This window comes from Gobius niger (genome assembly GCF_951799975.1).
Source record: "Gobius niger genome assembly, chromosome: 3".
Taxonomy (NCBI): Eukaryota; Metazoa; Chordata; class Actinopteri; order Gobiiformes; family Gobiidae; genus Gobius; species Gobius niger.
Genome location: NC_136854.1, coordinates 32,723,074 through 32,747,291, shown reverse-complemented (window position 1 = coordinate 32,747,291; position 24,218 = coordinate 32,723,074).

The following is a 24,218-nucleotide window of genomic DNA, read 5'->3' as shown; positions in this document are numbered from 1 at the left end:
AATGTGACACAATTGTGTATTCCCTTCCCCCTCTTCACTCGTGCAGCCCATTGCAGAGAGGTGTTCCATTTAAACACCCCTCTGGTTCGTTCCACATTACAGTACAACGTGCCTTCCTACAACAAGTATGAAAAGTTTGCAACGTCTTTTTCTGATTCTCCTGTTTCCGTTTGTTGTCTTTGATAGACTTACATTACTTATAGGCTTGTGTTACAAGCTTCATATCTGGAACAGCAGCCCAGGCTGAGGACAGAGGGCCTTCAGGCTGAGGCAACAGTGGGCCAGCACCAAAGCTACTTGGGACAAGAGTGAGGCCGGTGTGTGACAAAGGCTCAGGCGAGAGTGGGATGGGGCAGGAGTTATCAGGCGTAAGAGAGTGGTTTGGGTGTGAGACAGAGGCTAAAGCAGGTTTGGGTGACAGCGAACGTGGGCATTCGCAAGGGGGAGGTCGCCAGGGGCAAGAGCGATCAGAAGGGCTCACAAGGAGCATAGCAATCGGGGGGCTCGCATGGGGCGACAGCGAGCAGGGGCGGTTGCAAGGGGGGGAATGCCAGGGGCGAGGGCCGCACGACGCCGCTTGCGGCTTTAATTCTACTTGGTATTCAAAATGGCCTGCATAACAACAAAAGTCACATGACTGAAAGGCATGTATTGTAAGATTCATAGTTATAAACAAGTGAACGAGCACTTACTCAAATTACTTTCAACGCAAACCAACAACTTGAGCAACTCGTTTTGAGACTAAAAAATGTGTAACTTGTATCATTGACTGTACAAAAACCACCCACCCATTGAGAAAATCTGTCAAGAATTGTTTCCATGTAGTTGGAGCCAGTTTGGTAACCCATAGGTAATGTTAGTCTCTGGCATTCCCCAACCCGCTGTGGTGCAGGCAGCTACAAGACATTACTGCTGTAAAAACCGTACTGATGTGAAAAATGTTAATTAAACACATGTGGCGTACATGTTAGAGAGGTGTCTCTCACCCAGTAGGTTTTGGGGTTTGGGGGCGTGTCATAGCCCTTATGTTGTGTGTGTCCAGAGTTTCTGCCATTCTGTTGTTGGCTCAGAAGGAATAAAGTTGACTCACTTGCAGCTCGCTTGTGTCCTCTTCTTTCTCGCCACACACACAGCAATTTCAGGCTTTCTCCAGTTTTACATGTTATTTTTTTCTTGTGATAGTGCCATGGGCAACCACTTATGACTAGAGCAGGCCCTATTTGTAATTGTATGTAAAAAAAAAAAAAAAAAAAAAGTCTGCCAGAAAGATGGCAAAGTAGCAAACCCTGAAGAAAGAAAAGGGGAATCTGACTAACTAATCAAGTGATGATCGATCAAAAATCTATGAAACAAAAGAAACTGTATCCTTTTTTTTGTTTTGTTTTGTTACACAACACCAAGATATTCATTTTCTATTCATAGGTTTCTTCAAAAAACACAGACTTTTCCGCCCGTAGCCCCTGTCTTCTATCCCGGGAACGATCCCTTCTCAGCGCGACAAAATGGATTAGTAATGAATCCGCCTCAGCACAAACACACGCGGCCCGCTGCAAAATGAATCATTGTGCCGGGCGGGTTTTGTTGATGTCTTGATATTTTGACTGATTCCTGTTTCTTTTTGCCTGCGTAACAATAGCGCGTAGCCCCTTTTGTGTTTGCAGCCAGACCGTTCGCGGCCCATTGTCGGAGTTGTTTCAGTGGATAGGGGCGGATGGAGAGGCAGGTAATTGTCTTGGAAGAGTGTATCGCCCCGTGGCTAAACAGGCGCCCCCGAACACTGTGGCGCGGGACAATTGTTGTTGCATTCCTCATTCCCATCTCAACAATGAAATGTTCCCGCGGCTGCAGAAAAGGGGCGAAATTATCGGCGCGGTTCATCCATGTGACAGTCGCTGAATACAAAGTGCTTTCAGCCCCATCCGCTCCGACGGGGAAAGCGATTTGACTTTTGGGGGCATTGTAATAGCTCTGATTTGTGAAAAGGCAACACATTAAGACATCATCCGGGCTTTGTGATCGAGGAGCTCAGTGGGGAGGACATGGGTTCTGTGGGAAGGCCTGAGCGCTTGTCCGCCGACAGGACAGTCGTCGGTTCAAACCTCGCTCAAAGCAAAAGCACATGGTTAGACGGGGAGAGTAATTGACCTGAAGAGGGGAGAGGCGCACCGATAATGAGCTTTCCAAATGCTGTACATCAGAGAGACCCTCGCTAAATCACACTCCGGCATGATCCACACAAGCTTTCTGGTTAAACTGGTCGTGGCTGGGATCAAATCACTGACCTTTGAGGCTGCGTAAGCTCAAGCTGTCAACTGTCACTGTCAAAAGTGTTCATCAGCATTTAGCTTGCTCAGGCGCTAAACAAAACATAACTATTGCTCAAAGCATCATCGCGTAACTTTTCAGCACCTCTTGAGGAATCATGTGGCAAATAGGGAATAACACAAGCACAAGCAGAGGTTAATATCCTCCATGAATAAAGAGAAAAGTTATAAATGAGTTTGCATTATAACTTCATGTGACTCTGCTGAAGAAGGCGGCCTGGGTGATGTGTCCAAAAAGCAGCCAAAACAACATAAATTCAGGGAAAATTTTCGGCAGTGTTGCTTTCAATACTCACGTTAAATGCCATTGTACAGAATCCAATCACTGAGTTTTGTAACATATAAACTAGTTCAAGGAGAAACTACAGATTTGGGGAAAACCTCTGAAATAGTGGTTAAGGCTTGCCAGGCCAGCCGTTCCACTCCTGATTTTTGTATCTGTTCAAAAGCAGGACCATCCGGAACTTTGCAAACAGCCAATCAAATCTCATAAAGTTTGATATCGATCTAATCACCGACAGCGTTGTCACGACAGGAAGACTGAATTAACATAAAATATAGTTTTAAAATTAAAATATTGTTTTAAATGTACTTAACAAGAATGTACCGTGCTCCATCATCTCGACAATGATTGTATTCTTGTTTCCATCTATCGAAAGTATTAATGTCCCGTTCCAAACGTAAGTTGATTGAAACAGCTGTTGCGCATCAGTGTTGGATTTCCCTACATTTAAAATCTGAACCGAGTTGCCTTGTATCCTGAAAGTAGTACTAAGTAACTTGTTTACCTAAATAAATCCTTTTCGTAGTCCCTCTGGGGGTAACCCAAGTGTTAATGGGATGATTGGGGGGTCTTTCATCTCCCCCTGGTGTCTCTGGCCAGAAAACCACCCTTGCAACTTCGCTGCCTCCGGGTCGGAGTCACCAATACACACTAATAGAATCATGAAGAAGAAGCTAATAGGGTAACGGGCAAAGCTAACTGTGGGCTGAAAAAAATGATCTCCATTGTGTAATTGAGGTGTGGCTAGGGATGTCATGGTTACCGGTGTAGCGATAAACCCCGGTTTAGGCAAAATGAGCCTTATGAGCCGCCGTCTCATCTGCTGAAGTTGCCGCGCAGGCGCACTCTGTAGCTTACAACCAAAACAAAACTTTCTCGAAGCTGGAATCATGTCCGAGATGACAGCGCGCAGGATCTATCAGCCTTCAGAGAAGACCAAGCCTGAAGTCTGGACATATTTTGGGTATTTTAAGAAAGCCGATGGACGGTTGATAGAGACAGTTTTCCTGTTTGCGGAGCGTGCCGGAAAAAGTGTCTCCAAATGCAGCAATACTTCGAACCTCTGACTCACCTGCGTGACCGTCTCCCACAACTCTATAGCAAGTAAGTTAACGTTAGCGTTTTAGCTGAAATGCTGATGTGGGACTTTGGGTTGCGGGAGAAAGACACGAGTCGCCCCATAGTGCGGCTGCAGCGCCACCGCCAGTACATAAGCCGTGTCGCGGATACCAACGGCACAATGCGTTATGGGGCTCCCGGTGGCCGATTGCAATAGATTCACTCTCACCGCAGTATTATGAATTTAAAAATGATGGCATTTTCCCAAATCTGCAAAGCAAAAGCTCACTTGAAGGACAACAACAATTTTCCTGATATAGACGGTTTATCTTCGTTTCTGACGCTATAAATAGCACATGTAATACCCTCGGAACGATCAACAACACATCGTTATAGTTCCTTTACTTTGATGTGAAAAGGCTTTGTCTGTATTTTTTTTTAATGTAACAAGCACTGTTAAACTTTTTTGAAACTATGTGTGTTAACATATTAACACACATTTTTAAAAAATACCGCGATAATACCGAAAACCGAGGTAATTTTAGTCACAATAACCGTGAGGTAAAATTTTCATACCGTGACAGCCCTAGTTGTGGCACAACAATATCCCTCTCTCCCTTTGTCTTTTCTGTCAGCGTAGTATTTACTCACACGGAAAATTAATGAGTAAAAAAGAACAACACCTGCAGTGGCGCTTATGGCTTATCGGGGCATGAATTACTTTGTTCTGCTATCTTTAAGTTTTGTGGCAAAAACGACATAGATTGTTTGCATTTGTCTCCACTCTTCTGGCCGATGCATCGTAAAACCACTAACTTCCTTGTTTAGAAAATACACCGCATGCGTCATATCTGGCTTGTCAATCACGCCCATTGGGAATTTGAAGGAAACCACTCTGATCCCAAACTACACATCTTATCTTAAGAATAGGAAAAGCTTGTATTCTGGCCTACCAGGGTGTGTTAATGCTGCAGCACATACGACAGAACTGTTTGCTGGATGTCTCTCCCTGCTCTTCACCCCCTTTCACCCAGTGCTGTCCAATAAAGCCCACTTAAAATTAAGAACAACTTCAGCCATGGCTTAGTCCTATTTTCTGCCTGGTATAGTTGTGCTGTTTTGGTAGATGTACTGTATGTAGTGGAGAGAGGTTGTATACGAATCACTGCTTTAATATGTTGTAAATGTAAATTCTAAATCGATTTGAGATTCACCGTTCATACTCATCTGAAATGCTGCTTTTTATTCTTTGGCTAGTGTTTCTGTCAGCTTCAGACAGATTCAATACATCACTACAGAACTACTTAACATGCTAAATTAGCTCCGTATTGCTCTTCCGTCCTCCCACCTTCCTCCTGGGGCCTTCTCTTAAGTGTTTGTACAGTGGAGAGGGCTTGAACCGGCGAACGCTCACAGAGAAAAGATCCATTTTTGCAGTGAGATTCCCTGGAGTTGGAACAGCGGGAGCAGACAGGAGCAGTCGGATGGTCCGCTGTGAAGAGAGAGGAAAGAGGGAGGGAGACTGAACTCAAATCCCAGTGGACACATACAACGCGGCAGGGCAAATCCGGGACAGTGGGTGGTTGTGATAAAGATTATTTGGCTTTCATAGAAAAGCAACATGTTTTTTTCAGTTCCACAAACTTGAATAGACAGGCTACAGGCATTAAAGTGAGGGTATTATGTTTTTTTGCACGATAATATCATACACATGCTAATCACTATCTTACATGTTGGTTAGAAAATGCAATACTGATATAAAACAGCCTGAAATAGTTTCACCTCCTGATCCTATCATAAGCCCCCCTCATCTTGCTCCCTTACACTGCACAGCTGTTAAGTTCTGAAAATACCCAGCAGCGAGTGTGCCCATAATGAAGCTATGAGGAGTGTTTTTACTTCACAATGTAAGGATTAAGCTTAGCAAGAGACTGAGAGGTGAGGAAAGCTTTTCCCTGATACGTAGGACCGCAGGAGGAGCTGTTTGGAAGCCGTTACCGTGGTGCTAAGAATAGCCGCAGGTGAAGATCCAAAGATTATTCAAAGATGCACTAGCAACTCGAAACACAGCTCCACAGCTTTTTTTTGTAAAAACCTGTAAAACGTAGATTTTGCATGATGAGCCACTCTTCAAAGAATCTCTCATTGTTTTTGTTTTATAATTTATTATGGTTGGAAAGAGCATGCTTAATGAACACACTTGAGGCTCATGCAAGTATGGCCATACCGCCTTTGCTCTGCCCGATCCCATCAGACCTTGGAAGCTAAGCAGGGAAGGGCCTGGTCAGTACTTGCCACTTTGCCACAAATAGAAAGGCCACTTTTAGACGATAATTTGTGTCTAAAGTAAAAAAAAAATGTAACAGCTGAAAACATTTGCGTTTAATTTGTGTTTAATGGCTAGAGAAAAAATAGTTTTAATAGGCTAACGGACTCGGAAAAGGTGCCATGACTAGCTGACTGTCCGCGTATGTTAGAATTGAATGCTCTCCTTTTGATTTCTATGGTCAGCGCTGTACTGAGGGATAAAAGGCAGATTTAAAATAGGCAGTGATCTCTAAAAAATTGGAAATTACAAAATTAAACCAGATTGCCTTTTTGGCGAGCAGCCCTTCTATACACACTGAGGGCCAGATCTTGTGGTTCATAGCGCAGGCTGTAGAGAAGACGAGTATGCAGACGGGTGGCGCTCCTTGCAATCTTCAGGTTCATACCTGGCGCAAAAAGTGGGCAGGACAGGAGGGGGGGACAGACTCGCATTGCGATGTTGTGGTTCCGCCCCCTCCCCATGCTTTCCCCAGACCTGAGGAAGGCGGTGGGTTGTGAGGGGGGGGGTTCTCTTGTACATGCGTAACATGCGTGATGCAACGCGCAATGTTTAATAAAGATAAAAGAAATAAAACTGTCCCTCCGCTGCTGCAGCCACTCGCTGCAGATCCAAGGTGAGCGGGCGTTGGACACCGTTCGAATGCGCAAAGTTACGAAATGTACAGGATTTAATTGATCAGAAACTGCTGCAGAGGAGTTGCAGAGTCATGCAGTAGTTGCAAGAAAACTGTAGCGTATTGGAACATTTGCGTTACAGCTGCAGGATTCTTGGAGCGGCTGAAAAAAAAAGTTGCAATGCGCGTCTTCCTTTTGGACTGAGCTGTGGCTACACAAGGAGCATCATCAGGAGGTAAAGACTGACACACGATGGAAAAGTCTCCTTAAAACTCAGATTAGACCTGGTGTTGTGGCACTTGAAGGCATCTGTGGTTTATTTATGGAAAACTGTTGTTGATCTACAGTATCAAAGTAAACCCGTGCGTAACCTTCGCTCAAACAGACTTTTCAAGGCAATTTCGCTTTTTGACGTCGATTCTAAGGAAGAAGACGAGGCAGCGCGGTGTAAAGAGGAAAATAATGTGAAGGTTGCCATAGAAGAGTAGCGCGAGTGCTGCTTGTAATAAACCACGCCTCAGTCGGCCTCTTTTTCTTAAAAAAACGCCCTCTCCCTAGTGGCGCAGCAAACCCTGCGCCACATGCAAGATCGTGCGTGTACTATGTCGCGTTTAGAGTTGCGCACGGACTGCGCCAGTCACAAGATCTGGCCCTGAAAGTTTCAAACATTAACTCAACATCTTTCAGTCTCCAGGAGACTTTTCATATGGCGTTATGTGAATCCTGTAAGTTGCCCATCATTCGTCAGTAGTTTAGGCAAAATACTTTGTGATATTGCTATTTTATGCTCTAAGATGTCGCCACATTTTGCGCAGCACCTCGTGGTTTTAGTAATTCCTTTTCTGTGTCAGTAAAAAAACGTGAGAAAGGTGGGATCCAATTCAGGTTCAGTTGGACATATTTTGCATTAGAAACATTATCCAATATGGCGGCGGTTGGTGTTTTGTTACATGACTCAAACAGCGATTGTGTGATACAGCAGGCCTGTATGTGTTCACGTAATAGAAACAGAAAATTGCATACGAATTTGATCTCTTGCTAACTGCAAAAATGTCAAGTCAGTATCTCTGAGGTAGTTTCTTGTTTTATTTTGATCCCACTTTCCCACCGATAGTGAGCCCCCCTGTCCATCGCCCCCTGGTGGTTTACTGTAGCACAGATCATAAAGCATTTGATTTCCGCGTTTTGTGGTGGATTTCGTCAGGCTCATTCATTTGCGGTGTGTGATTCCTCTCGGTCGGATCATTTTTTGCTGATACTTTGCTTTTTTTATACACTCGCCGTTTATAGCTCTCGGTCTGTGATGTAACTTCAGCTCTGGGAGAGTCACAGGGGTTTCTCTTTGGTTTCGTTTGACTTGTAAAGTCTTATGATCGGTGAGGTACATCTATCGGTCATTCACGTCACTTTTTAAGAGTGTGTAGTTTTAGAAAAAGGAGCTGTAATCAACAAAGTCCTTTGTGAAATTAACCGGAGAAAGAGAAAAGTATATTATGTTGTGCGTTGCGTTAGAGGGATTGGATATTCAAATGTGCTGCTCCTTCCTTCCCCTTTCAAAGCATGTATTGTTTATTTGACAATAGCGTTCTTGCAAATATTGACGTGCACTGTGCCATGTGCAGATTTGAAACAAGTATACTAAATGAATAAAGAGTAATGCTATATCTGTCAAAGTCATTAACTGTATGAGCAGAGCTGAGGATTTTCTATGTTGTGGTGTAATTATTATGAGTGGAAGATGTTTACATAACCTGAACGTAATGGTTTTGTAAACAGTTGGTTGTACGAAGTCAGTGTCAATGTTTCTCTGTGTGTCTTTTGCAGGACTGCCAAACCTTACTAGGTTTAAGAAACTGAGCTCTGGGACATGACAGAACCACATCTCAAATTCAAATGTTACAGGTTTACTGGACGAACTTCTGCTCAGTGGAGCTCGGTGTAGAGATGCTGCTCCTCCACATCGAAGTGTCAGCTGAGGCCTGGGCATCTCACCTGCACCTGCATTTCACTTTAAAACCAAGATCTAACACAGCAAAATAACAAAGATATGCTGGATTTTACAGTCACTTGTTTTGTATTTAGCTGTTTTTTATTTATTTATTTCAGTGACATCTTACACTCACAACAGTACCACCAAGCCAATACAGTATGAATGAAACGGAACAGAGAAGATCAATATATATTTATATATATATATATACACAGCAGTACGATAGAAGCCTTGGTCTTGTACCAGTATTATTATCTTTGAGAGGTTGCATACATTAGTTTGGTTTACGACAATATAGTTTGTGCTTCCCTTTTTTAATAAAATCAGGCGTTTCATTTTACACATACCTTCTGCTTAGATTTCCCGTTGAAACCAAAGCTGAATGTAAATTACTTTTTACATCACATTGAACCTTGTTACCCCCTCCCTGTCATCAGCTCCACATGTTTCCCTATTCCTTGACCAGCCGGTGCCTCAGAGCCGCCGGTAATGCGCGTATCTGACAGCAGCAGTGTCTGAATGATGGTGAAGCCACACCCTCAACTGGAGCACGAGCCTCGCGGGGCCAATTTGCTCCAGGGCTATAGACTTCTGTGGAGTTTGCTGCTGTCCAGCCTCTCAGAAGTGGTTCAGGTGGGAGTCCTGTCAAAGAAGTGCTCAGTACGCATGTTTAAACCCATACGGACCCGTTACAGGTGCTTATATTTGTGGGAAAATACCTTAAAACGTGTGGATTAAGGACCGTATTAAGTATAAGTAAGGTTTAAGTTGTGTTGTAGCAATGTATAACCAGCAGTTTGGCTATAATGTGCACAAATATCATTTTTGATGACCACAACATTAGACACACAGCGTTATTGGCCCCCAGCAATCTCTAGCAGCCTCTTCTGGGATACAGCCCTGCAGGTTGTTGACCTAAGAAAGAACTGAGCAATGCAGCCTTCAACTGAATCAACACAAAACTATTACTGGAAATGAGAGAGAAATCAAAGGTTCAATTGGAATGGTCAATTTTACAAGAGGTGACTTCTAAAAATTAAATAGGTTTGTGTAAGGATTATAACGAAATCTGAACAAGCCTCTGACTCATGCTTTGCTTACACGCTACAGAACAAGAAGACCATGTTGCTGAGATTAGCTGGCAGACAATGGTCCACACCATAATCATTCTGAACATAACGTGAAGTACAGATAATAAACAAACACATAGACACAAACAACTGATTCACTGGTAGGCAGTCGCCCTCTCTACGTAGAGGTGTGCAAGACTGGGATAAAAGGGGACTGTCAACAAAGAGTCTGGACTTCACCAGCTGGTTATACTGCTTTGTAACTAGGAACAATGGCAATAAAAGTGTTATCTTTGAGACAACTTCTATCTCCAGTGTATGCTTTGGCTATATCCAAATGACTGTTCTCGCGTGATACAAAAGAACCAGGTCCTGACAATTGATGCCGTGACCCGGATAAGACGTTCAACTGAAACTATTGAAACTATTCGTTTTTCATTTTTCATAAATAGCACTGTAATGAAGTATATAATCCTGTTTAATCCCACAGTCATGTAATCTGTTTAACACAGTAATTCCCAACCTTTATACTGTGAAGCCATCGGGCTCGTGGGGCTCAGGCAAGACCCGCCGTTGGCCAAAACCACGTCCACATAAATGACAACATTCGTAACTTAAAAACAATTCCCTATAGCATTTATTTTGCTAAAATTATACAAACCTCTGGGGACCCACTGCAACTGCATCCCATGGTCATCTCATGATTAAAAGTCTTTGTCACTTAAGATTACAATAGCCATATACTTGAACAAGTTCACAGTTTACATCAATTGCAATTCATTGTCCAAGAAAAAAAAACTTAAAATGTCTGTGCAAACATAAATTTACAAGCCCACGACATCATTACACAGCATTAGTCTGTGACGCTCCCACAGACCAGTTATGGATGTCTATCGGTGCTGAGAGAAATGCTCTGCCTCCAGGACCAGTGTTTGAGCTGAAGTGAAACTCATTGTGAGGCAGTGAGTGTATCCACTGATCACCTCAGAGCTACTGCATGTTCTCACTATATCTCTGTGTTAGTGCCTGGTCCAGTGGCAACAAGTGGGACGCTCCATATTAATTAAGGTATAGAGGAAGGGGGTGCAGAGATATTAAACACCAATCTGCTGGAACGATAACTGGAATGATAACTTTTTTTTTTTTTTAATTAACCAAAAAAACTTTATGTTTCAATCAAATTTTTGGCCCGAGCGGTAATCATTGCAATCAATGTAAAGAGGCGGATGAGGTCTGAAGAGGTGCACATATTTCACCGCTAAGAAATAAAAACACCCTTCCAATCCGACTTTATTCATAGAGCAATTTAAAAACAACATAGACACAGAACACAGCAGTAAAATTACATTATTAACAGACAAAAGAACAGTAAAAATATAAGACATTAAAAAGTCAAACTTCTCGGGCAGTATTTTAAATTAAACAAGTGACTGTCTAATAAAGTGTCTCCTTTTTTTTTTTAATGTATTACATGAAACCTTACACGATATTGTGCTGTTTGAAGCCTTTTCGGATTCTCCGGTGATTCTTCACATTTTTGAGCAATTAGATCGGTATCAACTTCTTGACAGTGAGCCGACACCTCTCCTTTTCCAGGCTGATTCAGCAACACTGCAATCCAGATAAAACACACTATTAACGCCTTGGACATAAGCGGTTAAAATGAGTTTCTTCCACAGAGCGGCTAAATGGGGATCAGATGGGGATCTCAGTCACCCGGGCTGTAGGGTAGAGTTGAACAGCTGCTGTTGCTTATCAGGAGGAGTCATCAGTGATGTGTCTCAAAAGTCTTTTTCAGATGCTTTGCGAGCAAGGTGTCCCATTTTAGAAATATAAAACATTTTTGATCATATTATAGGTTCTTCAGAAATAATACCAGACGTAAACTTAGCTGAGGATGTGTTGTTCAATAGCGTGACAAGGCACAAGGCTCTCATTGGAGGACACTTGGAACATAAAGAGCAGGATCCTGTGCTTAACAATAGCACAATGCATTGCTCTCGTCTGCCTCATTGCTTTGAAACGCCGGCTGATGAAAAGGCACAAATATCACTTGGCCTGAACTGGGCATTCTGGATTTTCCAGACAATTAGCTGCGCCGCCTCCCAAACTGGACTTTCTCCAGTCGGCCCTGGTAAGTCACACAGTCACTCAGAACAAATTAAATCCGCTTGTAGCTACGCAGCTGTGAAATTAATACTAAAAACCCCCTTGAAAAGTCCATTAAAGTGTCCACAGAGATGCTTCGGTTCAGCCACAGAGGGAGATGTGGAGGTAATGCTCGGCGCTGAGATGAACTTTAAAAGGACAATTGATGATTAGTGCTGTCTGATATTGTGTGCAGAAAACGCCCGGAGCAAAAATGTTTTTACAAATGGGGGTAAACTGATATTTGTGGGTATTTACAAAAGCATTAAAGATGATCTACAAAATGTGCTGTATAAGAAGACAACCTGCCAGTTTGCAGAATATGGTCTTAGTGGAGAAAAATTGCAGTTCTACTACAAATGAACTTGGGTTGCCTAAAGCTACACATGAGAATACAAGTTTCACTGTCCTCACTGGGTCGATATGTCAATACCAAATGGCTACTTTTGAAGCATCGATATTGGATAACGAGTATCGATGCCAAATAGTGTATGTAAAACAATGGATGGAGGAAGGGATGGATGGAAGAAGGGATGGATTGATGGGTCGGTGGATGGATGGATGGATGGATGGATGGATGGATGGATGGATGGATGGATGGATGGATGGATGGATAGATGGATGGATGGATGGATGGATGGATGGATGGATGGATGGATGGATGGATGGATGGATGGATGGAAAGTATTGGACTGACCTCCATATCATGACAGGACCTGCAAGTTTATGTTCTGGTTGTCCTTTAAGTATCCATCTTATTCTGGTTGTATTTGTGGTATTAGTTAACATGCAACTGTAACTCGCCTATACAAACTAATATATCCTTTATTATTTATGTGCCATCATGAAACTGATATGCGCTGGTGACCGCTGTCGAATAAACAGGGGCCAGTGAACCAGCTGGACTATACGAGCTCACTGCAGCAATCCCAGTCCGTAGACCGCAGCATCTCCTATGGAATCGAAATCCTTCCGTTGGCATTTGAGCTAACGGAATCTCGACACTTGTGAGCGCTGATGACTGACATGCGCAGGGCTGTCCTCTCATTTTGTATCCGCGTTTAAACTTCTGTAGGACTTTAAATACCACATCAAAACTCTCGGACCGTGTGCCCTTTCCACCCTTCAGCTCGGCCTCCTCTGCTCATTAAAATCTTTCCACACTTTCTCCCTATTACTGTCCAAAAGCAAGCAGGCCTCAAACTTTCCCGACTTCTTCTTCGGCTCTCGTCACGTAGCTTTTTTTCTTTTTCCCAGGTTCCTTCTCCATCTCATCATGCGTCCTCACGTGGGACACTCTGGTAGCACATTTAATTCTTCTTGATCTCTCTGAGCTCTCTGCCGTCCGTTTTTTTTTTGTTTTTGCCGTTGCAGGCATTAGCACCTGAACGTTTTTTGTACAGAAATGTGTTCTCTGAGCCTGAGAGCGTTCATATGGTGCTTAAATGTCAGAGCTGTACAATTAGGTGCTAGACTGGTGGACAATCAGAGTTAAAATTCTCTGGGCGGCAGGAAGCCAGTTCCAAAGGCCAGAGCACTGGACTAATATAGTCACATTTACTGGTTCGTCAGGACTCGATCAACAGCGTTCTGGATGTAATGTAGCCGTCTTCTGCTTCATTTATGCTCATATTTTGAAAGTAAATGGATTTGTGTTACAGTTACTGTCACTGCATTCATGCTTCTACACATTTGTACCAACTTCCATTATCGAAATTTACCAAAATGGGAGATGAAGAGCTGAGACGAATGAAAACAATATGACCCCACAAATATACTTCAATGGGCGCCACCAGCAATGTTTTTTTTAAACACCACACTTATAGTCAAGAAAATTAGGTAGTACATTGGTTAAATGGAAGGGATGGTTAAAATCACTTTTTAGAAGTTTAGCCATTTGTTCTGCTTCACCTGTTGAGCTGAGTGCAGAAGTGTCCACAGTGGATAGCTCACGTACTGCCCCGTTGCTATGATTTGGACAAACAAAGCGTGGACAGAATCACGCAGGAGACGGACAGAAAACTCCACGCGTATCCATATGCGTTTCAAATGGAAAGCAATGGGTTTTCACAGCTTGTTTAGAGAGGCCGGTGAACAGGCCATGACAGAAGTGTGACCTGCTCGAGACAAACGCAAGGATAAGTCTACTCTAGACACTCTACCTCGGATCTGACAATGTTTTTAGATGGTAAAATGCTGATGATGTTATTGAGTTGATGTTAAGTTCAGGTCTAAGTCTATGATGAGTCTGAGTCTATGATTACTGATGATTACTAGATTTCTAACATCACTTTTAGGTTTTAGGAAGAGAGACTTAAGGTGTCTGATAACTTTTCTGTGCCAAAGAAAATGATTTCAGTTTTGTCGTACACGTATCTGTTCGATGCAGTGACGAAGTAAACCTACAGTTCACTTGCCGCTCGACGCATGAACCTGAGTGGTCAAATCCACTTTGCGCAGATCAATTCCAAAGTGCTGCACATAGTTGATATAAAACATTACAACAAGCTACAAAAGACATCAACTAACAGGTCTCCCAATAAAAGCACCAGATTACGGATGATAATAACAGTATAACAGGCACAGCACATACCGTATACAACACTGGAACAAAGGCGGTTTTGATCTCTGCGACTGTGAGCCGCGATGTCAGTCCCTTTATGTTTAAATTTTCCGTGTGATCACACCGCACTGGTCGCTTTGACACAAAACGTTCCTGAAGCCTCTCACACAAGTGCAAAAAACTCCCTTCATAACACCGCGGCACAAGTTGGTGGACCAAATTTACCGCTTGTCCGATAGTGTAGACCTTTCCCTCACACGTGTAAGCAGTCAGTGGGTTGCTGACTAACTAACCTCCTGATTCGATATGACGTCTTTTTAAATGGCGACAAATAGGTGGTTGACCCCCCGCTGTTTGTGTTCGAAGACCTAGGGCTAAACTGTTCAAAGTGTTGGGGAGATATTTTCAACAAGTACCGTGCGTTTTTTGAAAGGGAGCGGCGAAAAGGTTAATGAATTCACCACTGTAAAGCCTTGTCTGTGATACAGTGGGCTCAGCCAGGGATCCTGCTGCATGCTGATCGCCGGGAGAGGGAGAGGAGCAGAGCAGCACTGCCCCCTTGAGGTACATGTGAGGAATACAAGGGATAAAGTCATGTATATTGCATTTATGTACAACAATAATTCTGTACCATGTGTTTATTCATGGTCTCTTAGTCATTTCATTACCATACTGTACATATCCTCTACTTTATATTGCTACCTAAATGTAGTTAGTTAACAGTCACGTCTTCTTTTTTTTCTCTACGTCAAACTACATGCGATTAATCTGTTTCCATGTTCCAAAATGCACGTTTTTTATGCAAATTAAGTGTTTTAAAGTGTATGTGGCAGGTTTTAGTGTTGTTATTATGACTTAGATCGATATCTGTTGTAAGTAATAATTATAATTTTATTTCAGTGAAGCAGCAATTTAATGAAGAAAAGTTGGGACAAAAACTTTTTAAGTTAGTGGCATAGCTAGAGGGGAGGTTCCATATGAATATAATGTAATATAATCTATTCTATCACTTTCATAAAGGCATTTGTATTCATTAAGATACAAAATCATAATAAATCATGTAATTTTAGCTTGTCGTGTACAGCTATAGTTAATGAGGCTTTTTTTATTGTAATAGTTTTAAAAGTTTCAATATATGAGTAGTATTCAAATAATAAAATGGTAAATGGTAAACGGACTCAACTTATATGGCGCTTTTCCACTTTTATCAGGCCCAAAGCGCTTTACAGCGAGGAACGACTCACCCATTCACACTCTCATTCATACACCGTACGCAGACACTGGATGCAAGTGGGGTGAAGTGTCTTGCCCAAGGACACACTCAGCTGAAGTAATTGTGTGATGCCTTAACCGTTGGCTTTCTGGGTTTTAGATTTGTGAATATGGAACTTACCTAAAAGAATAATGTTTTATAATCTATTAATCAAACAATGTCCATAATCTGAACCAGTTGTCACAGTTTTACATTCGATCTTAACATGTTTCTGATTCACCCATTTCCCATTGATATAACATGGTTGGCACGACAACAGTTTAAAATTGTTTACCTCTATCTATGTCGCTTCCTGTCAGTGTCCAATAAGGAAGTGAAAAAATAAACATCACAAAGAATGTTAAAAGTGAGGAAAAATGGGTAGTTTTCTTTTAGCAAAATCTTAAAGAGACTCGATGCAAGTTGGTCATTTTAAGCTCACTACTGCCACCTCAGGTTGTACGTGTAACTGCAGTCTCTAAGCTCGTGCAGGACGGCACTTCGGACCCGAATTAACAACTTTTTGAGTGACAGTGCGGGATTTTAGAGGCGGTTGTGGTGAACAGGTCTGGGCTAGAGGGAGGAAAACATAACATTTAACATTTTTAAACTCCATAAAATCAAGTGATGGAAACGCTTTTAATTTGGATTTAACATGCTCCTCTTTCATCGTTTATGAGTCCATGCATTATACACATTTTTGTTTCGCTTTTCTTTCCTGCTTACTCTCCCACCCAAAGGAGAAAAGGACAGTTGGCAAGTGAACGAAATATTTCTTTTTTTTTTTTACACCTGTGACAAGTGGGTTGTTATGTAATAGATACAGACGGCATCTCTGGAATCGCCCATATATGGTCATGTTTGAAAACAGTTAAGGGGGAAAACAATTTTGAAAAAATCTAAACTTTCTCTAATTATTCAAAAACTACTTTAACAAATGCAGAATTATGAATACAGTTTTCTACTAAATAAAGATACAAAGACATGGAGAGGTGGTTCAACAGCCCATAAATACATGAAAACTGAGAATGCTAACATGATGCTACATGTTAGCATCGGGCTAATGCTAACGGTTAGCTAGCACTAGCTACAACTACCGTTTTTTCACTTCTACAGAACAATCCGCTGTGAGAAAATATCCATATGGACCTGATTTACACTTGACTTTATTTGTATGTGATAAATAAGTTCATATTCCACCAGAAAATGGCTAAAAAGAGTGAAAAATTGTGTTTCCCAAAAGATCCTATTTTCCCCCATGGCGAGGCCACACCCCCTACTATGATGAGATGCCGTCTGTATCTATAATAAGGGATTGTAGTATGTTTATAACCAGTGCTTCAAGTCGAATGCCATAAACATCACTGCATGAAATCTTTACCATTTTAAAATAGTAAAAAAAGAAGAAAAAAGTCGGCATCACATTAATAATCAAGGATTCATTGCTAACCCGTCTTTGTAGAGAGAAGTACAACTTGAGTTATAGGTGTAAATGAACAAAAAGCTTCAAAACATGAAAGGAAACCGCCACATTTTGATGCCGCTCGCGATGTTATTTTTCCAGATCTGAGAGCGACAGTGTCAGGGGGAGCGTCTTTGTGCATTGCTCTGTATCTCGGCTGCGTCTCCAAAGCTTTGACAGAGGGCTGCAGCATCGAGGGACCCAAACCAGTGACCAGAAACAGTCCCGAGGCATCATGCACTTTTCAGTTTTTTCGACGCATACACCCTCCCCTATTCGCTGCTTGTAGATCAAAGCCGGCGCATTCGCAATACTGCCCGATGAGGTGGAAGAAAATATCATCGTTTGATAGAGGCATTTTCGGCATAGTGTACACTGGGCCTATTAGCACTCTGATTAAAACCATCATTGGAAATTCACTCTTACGGAAAGCCAGCGGAGCATGAAGCATATAAAAAGCTCTGATTGACTTTAGCCATGCATGAACATGAGGGGGGGGGGGAAATAACTCGGGAGACATATTGCAGCTGCAGTCGTTATCGTATGTGTGTGTGTTCACTCACGCTTTGCCTACAGTGTGGTCTACGTCTTTAAAATTGCAAATGTAATTAAAGTCAGGTCGATTCTACAGTCACCTTAATGTTATGTGCTCTGCATTTGACAAATCCTTAAACGGGGAGACCTTTAATTTCTCATTATTTTGTCTGCAGATATTAGTTGGAAAAAAGGAGATCTGTTGCGTGTGCTGTCTGCGTCGTCTGAGCCAAGAAGTTGTGCCAATGCTAAAATGACTAACGTTACAAACATTACAGGGTCACTGAAAGCTGTGAAACTTGCTGATAAACTCATCCCTGTAAAAAAAAAAAAGAGAAGAAGAAGAATGAGTTTGGAAAGTTATATTTGGACGACGACTAACAATTAAAAATGAACTAGCCCAATGTGTCAGGTTGGTAAACAGGAAAATGTTCACTTAAAATGTAAAACAAATCTGCCAAACGCACTTCAAAACCCAACTCTCTCTTTTTGTAATTTCGGGCTTTGTTGTCTCTGTAGGAAAATGTGTACTGCGCGTTTGACCCATCTTCAAGCAGTGCCTCGGGGCAAACTGTCAGCAGCAGCAGGCGATCCCAGTGGAGTGCCAGAGCATCAAATAGAAAACCCAGCCAGCCACAGAGAGAACGACAAAGGCGCCACGTGACGCAGGAATCGACCCGGAGAGGCGAAAATGCCAGCTACTCAGGCCCAAAATGTGAGAGGGAAACTAGACACACACCAGCAGTTAAAAAAAAAGCAGCTTATTTGAAGGATCTGTATCATGCCATCCCAAAAGAAACTATTGGCATTTATATGATTTATTGTACCTCTACCTCTATTGAGCCCTATTTTTTGTGATAAATATAAGTATTTTCTCGGGGTATTTTGCAAACCCGGAAGACACAACGCTTTGATTCAGTTAACTCTGCCCCCTCTCTCTGAGCTAATCCACCCATACAACATTAGCAGTGAAGGAAATTTAAATATCACAGCAATAAGTGAAGTTACTTCACACTCCAGTTATAACGATCATCTGCAACACAGCTTCATAACATACATTATGGTACTTGCGGTGGTTATAAAAGTGAATCCACTTTGATTCGGGCGAAGGGTCACCAAGCATCCATCAAGAGGGTTGAATAAAGTCCTGTCCTCCCATACCCAAACTCGCATTTTCGCCACATTATCGAAAAAAGAACAGGTGTCCAGAGTAGGTGAGAAAGAGCTCCTTCTTCACAGCTTTCAATGCAAACATGACATCTGTTCAGACGCTCAGGGGGTGTGTTTGTTTTCTCTGCAGGGGCAGCATCTCGGGCACTTCCTTTTTGTATTTTTATTTATTTCTTACAACAGAAATAATGAAAAGGCTGCTTATAAATTAAAACCAGGCCTTAAGGCATTACATTACAGATGTGGGGCTGAATACATTTTCCAAATCACAAAAAGTGTATTGTTTTTTTGTTTTTTTTTACGTCAAGTTCCAGAAACTCTATGTTTACTCCCTATAGTTTTCAAGTGCATTGACGGGACAGAAGGGCAGCGGATGTTGCCTCTACCACAGTTAAGATGACAAGTGCGACGTCTGCGGCGCTGCCTCTCGGAGGAAGGCCAGACGCGGTCAGCTCTGAGACGATCCGCCATCTTTTATTTACTCCGAGAAACAGCGGCAGAGACAGAAGGCAACAGACAGGTCCTTCTCCCCCAAACCGCCTCTGTTATTCAGAAGCTCTGGGAACCACTGCTGCGGTGCTGCAATATCGGAGAGTCTGATGTCAATCCAGCGTCACCAAAAAGAGAAACAAAATTGGAATGTTAATGTTTCTGGCATATCCAGGTTGTTGAACAAATGGTGTCATGGGCTGTGTGGCGCCTTGTCAAACTATTGTCAGAGGCTCAAAACACACCCTTTTAAGTATTTATCTATCTATTTAACAAAGCGTGCACAGCTGCATTCACCTTCGCTTCAGTGTCCGGCCCTGACAGCCTCCAGCTCAGTTTCCGCAGGGCTGTCAGCGGCAGACTGGACTCAACTGTGTCCTCAAAGCTGTTTATCTGCCCACAGGCAAAGTTCTGATTCTTCACTTCAAAATGTCGACAGATTTCAAACGTTGTCTATATAAATAACAGCGCTCGGGCAGTGATCACGAAACTTAAGCGCAAATGTCACCTGTCAATGTCCATCAGCCTGTTCGATGCCTCTGAGTCGATCATTTTTCATGCCAATCAACATTAAGCCTCACACAGCCTCCGTTCTCACAGCAGCAGAAACACAAGCCCCGCCCTTTTTATCGTCTTGTTTCTGTGCCAGAAAAGAGGATCTCTCCAATTCATGCACTTTTCATTGTAGCTTTATCATTGGCTCTGGTTCTGGCTGCTTTGATTCCACTTGCTTTGAATTTTGCAAACCAGCAGTTGTCAAAGAGGGGCCCGGGGCCTCCTGGGTGGCCACAGAGGTGCTGCTGACACATGCACCTAAAAAATTCAAACGGTACAACTAAATATTTTTGCTTGGTTGTGGATGCGAACCGTCGGAGCAATTCTTATAATCATTTGTTTTGTGGAAAAACTATAAGATTAGGTTCACTGTCAAATCATACTCATTGTTATGTAAAATTTAGAAAGGAAAATGCAACAACCGTAGTATAAATCAGTGGTTCTCAACCTGGGGGTCGGGACCCCCATGGGGGTCGCGAGACAAATTTGGGGGGCCGCCAGATCATTTAGATAAAATATACATATTTTCAGTAGCAAATAATCTAATGTTTTATTGTAGCATGTGTTTGCTATTGTACCAGAGTGCCATTATTTGTTCGTAGTTTAATGAATTTTATTTCAGCTGTTTGTTTTTTTTCTTTGTTTTTTAAAGAATTATGTAGGCTAATGTTCCTATTTCTCACAGTGTGACCCGGGCGGGGGGTCACGAACCCCTTTACCTGTTATAATGGGGGTCGCGGCTCCAAAAGGTTGAGAACCACTGGTATAAATGACCAAATGCAAACATACAAACAAAACATATTCAACTTGAGAAACCCAGTCCAGTTTATTATATTTGGAAAAAACACGGATGGTAAAAGTAGTGGCTTTGAATTCCGTTTTTAAGATGCTTTAGGGAGATTTTTTTAAAGTGGTGTATATATATATCTCAATTTCCATCCCAATAAAACCCACCATATATGTTTTTCTGGAGCCAATTTCTATCTCCAATAGAAAACGACACAAGTGGTCGTTTGTCTTATCCGTGAATTATGACCATAAGACGTCTACTAAAACAGCGCCCCCAAGCTCCCATTGAGGGTATGTAGGCCTACATTACATTTAACCCGATTCAGAAACTACTTTATTTTACATGGTGTTCCACGATTCCAAAAGTCAAATGCCCACAGCAGCCAATGATGCAGAGGTATTCTTTACAGCATGACATGGTGTGTTGTTATGCATGAAGATGATTTTGTTCGGGAAAGCACGGCTCCTCTTTTTGTACCGTAGAAGAAAGTGGTCAGTCAGAAGACTGCATATAGTCTTTGGTGCTTGAGCTGGTATCTAATGGTGGGGGCCTGAGTTATAAAGGTGTGCAAAGGAGAGGAACTGTCCTTCAGGATTTTCTGGAGGGTCTGCAGTGTGGCCATGTCCCGTCTCTCACTCACAGATTAGATGTGTTTTTGCTTTCAAGCTGATGCTAAATTCTTGCAGATAGAGGTAGCAACATTCAGCGTTAAGGGGTTATATATAGATTTAACCATCAAGTTATTTGGCTGCCTTCCATATAACTTATATTGCAACAACTATAGAGTTCAGGAATGTGATGTCTCAACGCCAAACGCCACGGACTCGGCAACCACGAATCAATGGAGACCTCAAAGGGCAACCGAACTGAAGCCACTGTTCGCATCAAAACATGGGATTAAGATCTGGTGTCTGTGGAGGCCAATCTGTGAGTGAAAATGATGTCTCCTCTTTCACAATGTCAGCCCGATGAATCCTGGTATTGTCATCTTGGAATATGCCGGCACCATCAAGGGAGAACAAAATCAAAATTGATGGAATAACCTGGTCATTCAGGATGTTCAGGTCATCAGCTGCTCTCATTCTTTAGAGGCGTTGCTGAACCTAAACCTGACCAACTGCAGCGACCCCCAGATCGTAACACTTAGTCAAATCCTTTTTTACTCACGGGGTGCATATGCAATACCCAGGTTAATTTCATGCAAAATGATATTCTCCCACTTTGTTCATAGTATAAAACAGTCCTCAGTTGCCTCCCACACGCTGTTTGACACGCATGAGGGTTATATCCCTGCCTCGCTCACGCGCTATGGCCCTGAAATAAACTCTGAGTGAAGTGTCACGTTAATGCACCGCTCTCCTCACATCCCGCTACGCTTTCATTCTCAAAGACATCAGATTTTGTGCTGCGTTTGGAACTTTTTTTTTTTTTCTTCATTTTTCCCACCCCAATGTGTTTTTACTCCTTTCTTTTTTTCTTTTTTTTTCATTCCGTGCCGTTGAGCCAGTGTGTCCGCGCGCGCTGTCCGCCTCCACAATGAAAGCCCCTGAACATGAAAGCCTCGCTCCAACTGCGCTTGATAAATATTGCAGCGTATCAACATGTTTGTCGAATTTACGCTTTTCCCTTTGTCTGACAAGCCCGATCAACAAACAGCTGGGTGGTTTCCATGCACATAAATAAAATATAACAACGCACAACGCGTGGCGCTTTTTGGAAAAGTTTCTATCCGTGCTCAGGCTCGATGCTGGACTACAGAGGGAGGCGAGTGACGGCTTTTGCGAGACTTTGATTCGAACGAGCGCGGCGTTCGTTGTCTCGATCTTCTTCACAGCTTTATGTAAAGCTTCAAAGCGGCGTAACGTCATGGAAATAAAAATGCAGAGATGGCTTTCCTGATGCAGAGTGGTTAAACTTTAAACAAGGCGTTACAAAAATCCTGACAAATGATTGTAAGGGGAGAGAGTGCGGACATGAGAAACGCTGGCACGATTGAGTGCGTCGTGATGGAGTGTTTGCTTTGAGCGCTGGTATGACAGAAGAGAGAAGTTCAGAGCAAAGAGCCTCGGTGACAGCACGACTCCAACTGCAACTATAGCGAGAGATCAATACAGCAAGACAGGGGAACTCAAATCAGGTTAAAAAAAAGAAAAAGAAAAGAAAGTATCGGTGGAAAGAATACGGGCACTGTCTCTGGTCAATATCGGTCGAGTGAACCTCCTGCTCATGGCTGGATGCAGTCTCCAATGTGGATCAAATAAGGACACATTTGTTTTGCTCTCCTCTAATAAATTGCGCATTTGTGAAAAGACAGTGTTTTTTTGTTTTGTTTTTTGCGCAAGAGTGAGCAGCCAGTTGCAGGGGCGGACTGGCCATATGTCCATTCTGGAAGAGCACAGAAGGGCCACTGGCTCTGGGGCCACCAATCCCGCCGCAACTGAGCTTTACCCAAATCTAAAAGCTAAAAAGAAAAGCATCAAAATAGCGAGGAAAAAGAGGATGAAAACATGAGAAAAACACGGACAAAAAACACAACAAAAAATGATAGAAAAAATAATTAAAAATTCAACAAAAATGTGACAAAGATTCAACAAAAATGTGACAAAAATTCAACCAAAATGTGACAAAAATTCAACAAAAATGTGACAAAAATGTGACAAAAATTCAACAAAAATGTGACAAAAATTCAACAAAAACTCAACAAAAATGTGACAAAAACTCAACAAAAATGTGACAAAAACTCGACAAAAATTCAACAAAAACTTAACAAAAATGTGACAAAAATTCAACAAAAATTCAACAAAAATTCAACAAAAATGTGACAAAAATTCAACAAAAATGTGACACAAACTCCACAAAATGTGACAAAAACTCAACAAAAATTCAACAAAAACTCAACAAAAAAATGTGACAAAAACTCAACAAAAAATGTGACAAAAATTCAACAAAAAGTGACAAAAATTCAACAAAAATTCAACAAAAATTCAACAAAAATGTGACAAAAATTCAACAAAAATGTGACAAAAATGTGACAAAAATGTGACAAAAACTCAACAAAAATTCAACAAAAACTTAACAAAAATGTGACAAAAATTCAACAAAAATGTGACAAAAATGTGACAAAAAATCAACAAAAATGTGACAAAAATTCAACAAAAACTCAACAAAAATGTGACAAAAACTCAACAAAAATGTGACAAAAACTCAACAAAAATGTGACAAAAACTCAACAAAAATGTGACAAAAACTCAACAAAAATTCAACAAAAACTTAACAAAAATGTGACAAAAATTCAACAAAAATGTGACAAAAATTCAACAAAAATGTGACAAAAATTCAACAAAAATGTGACAAAAATTCAACAAAAATGTGACACAAACTCCACAAAATGTGACAAAAACTCAACAAAAATTCAACAAAAACTCAACAAAAAAATGTGACAAAAACTCAACAAAAAATGTGACAAAAATTCAACAAAAAGTGACACAAATTCAACAAAAATTCTACAAAAATGTGACAAAATTCAACAAAAATTCAACAAAAATTCAACAAAAATGTGACAAAAATTCAACAAAAATGTGACAAA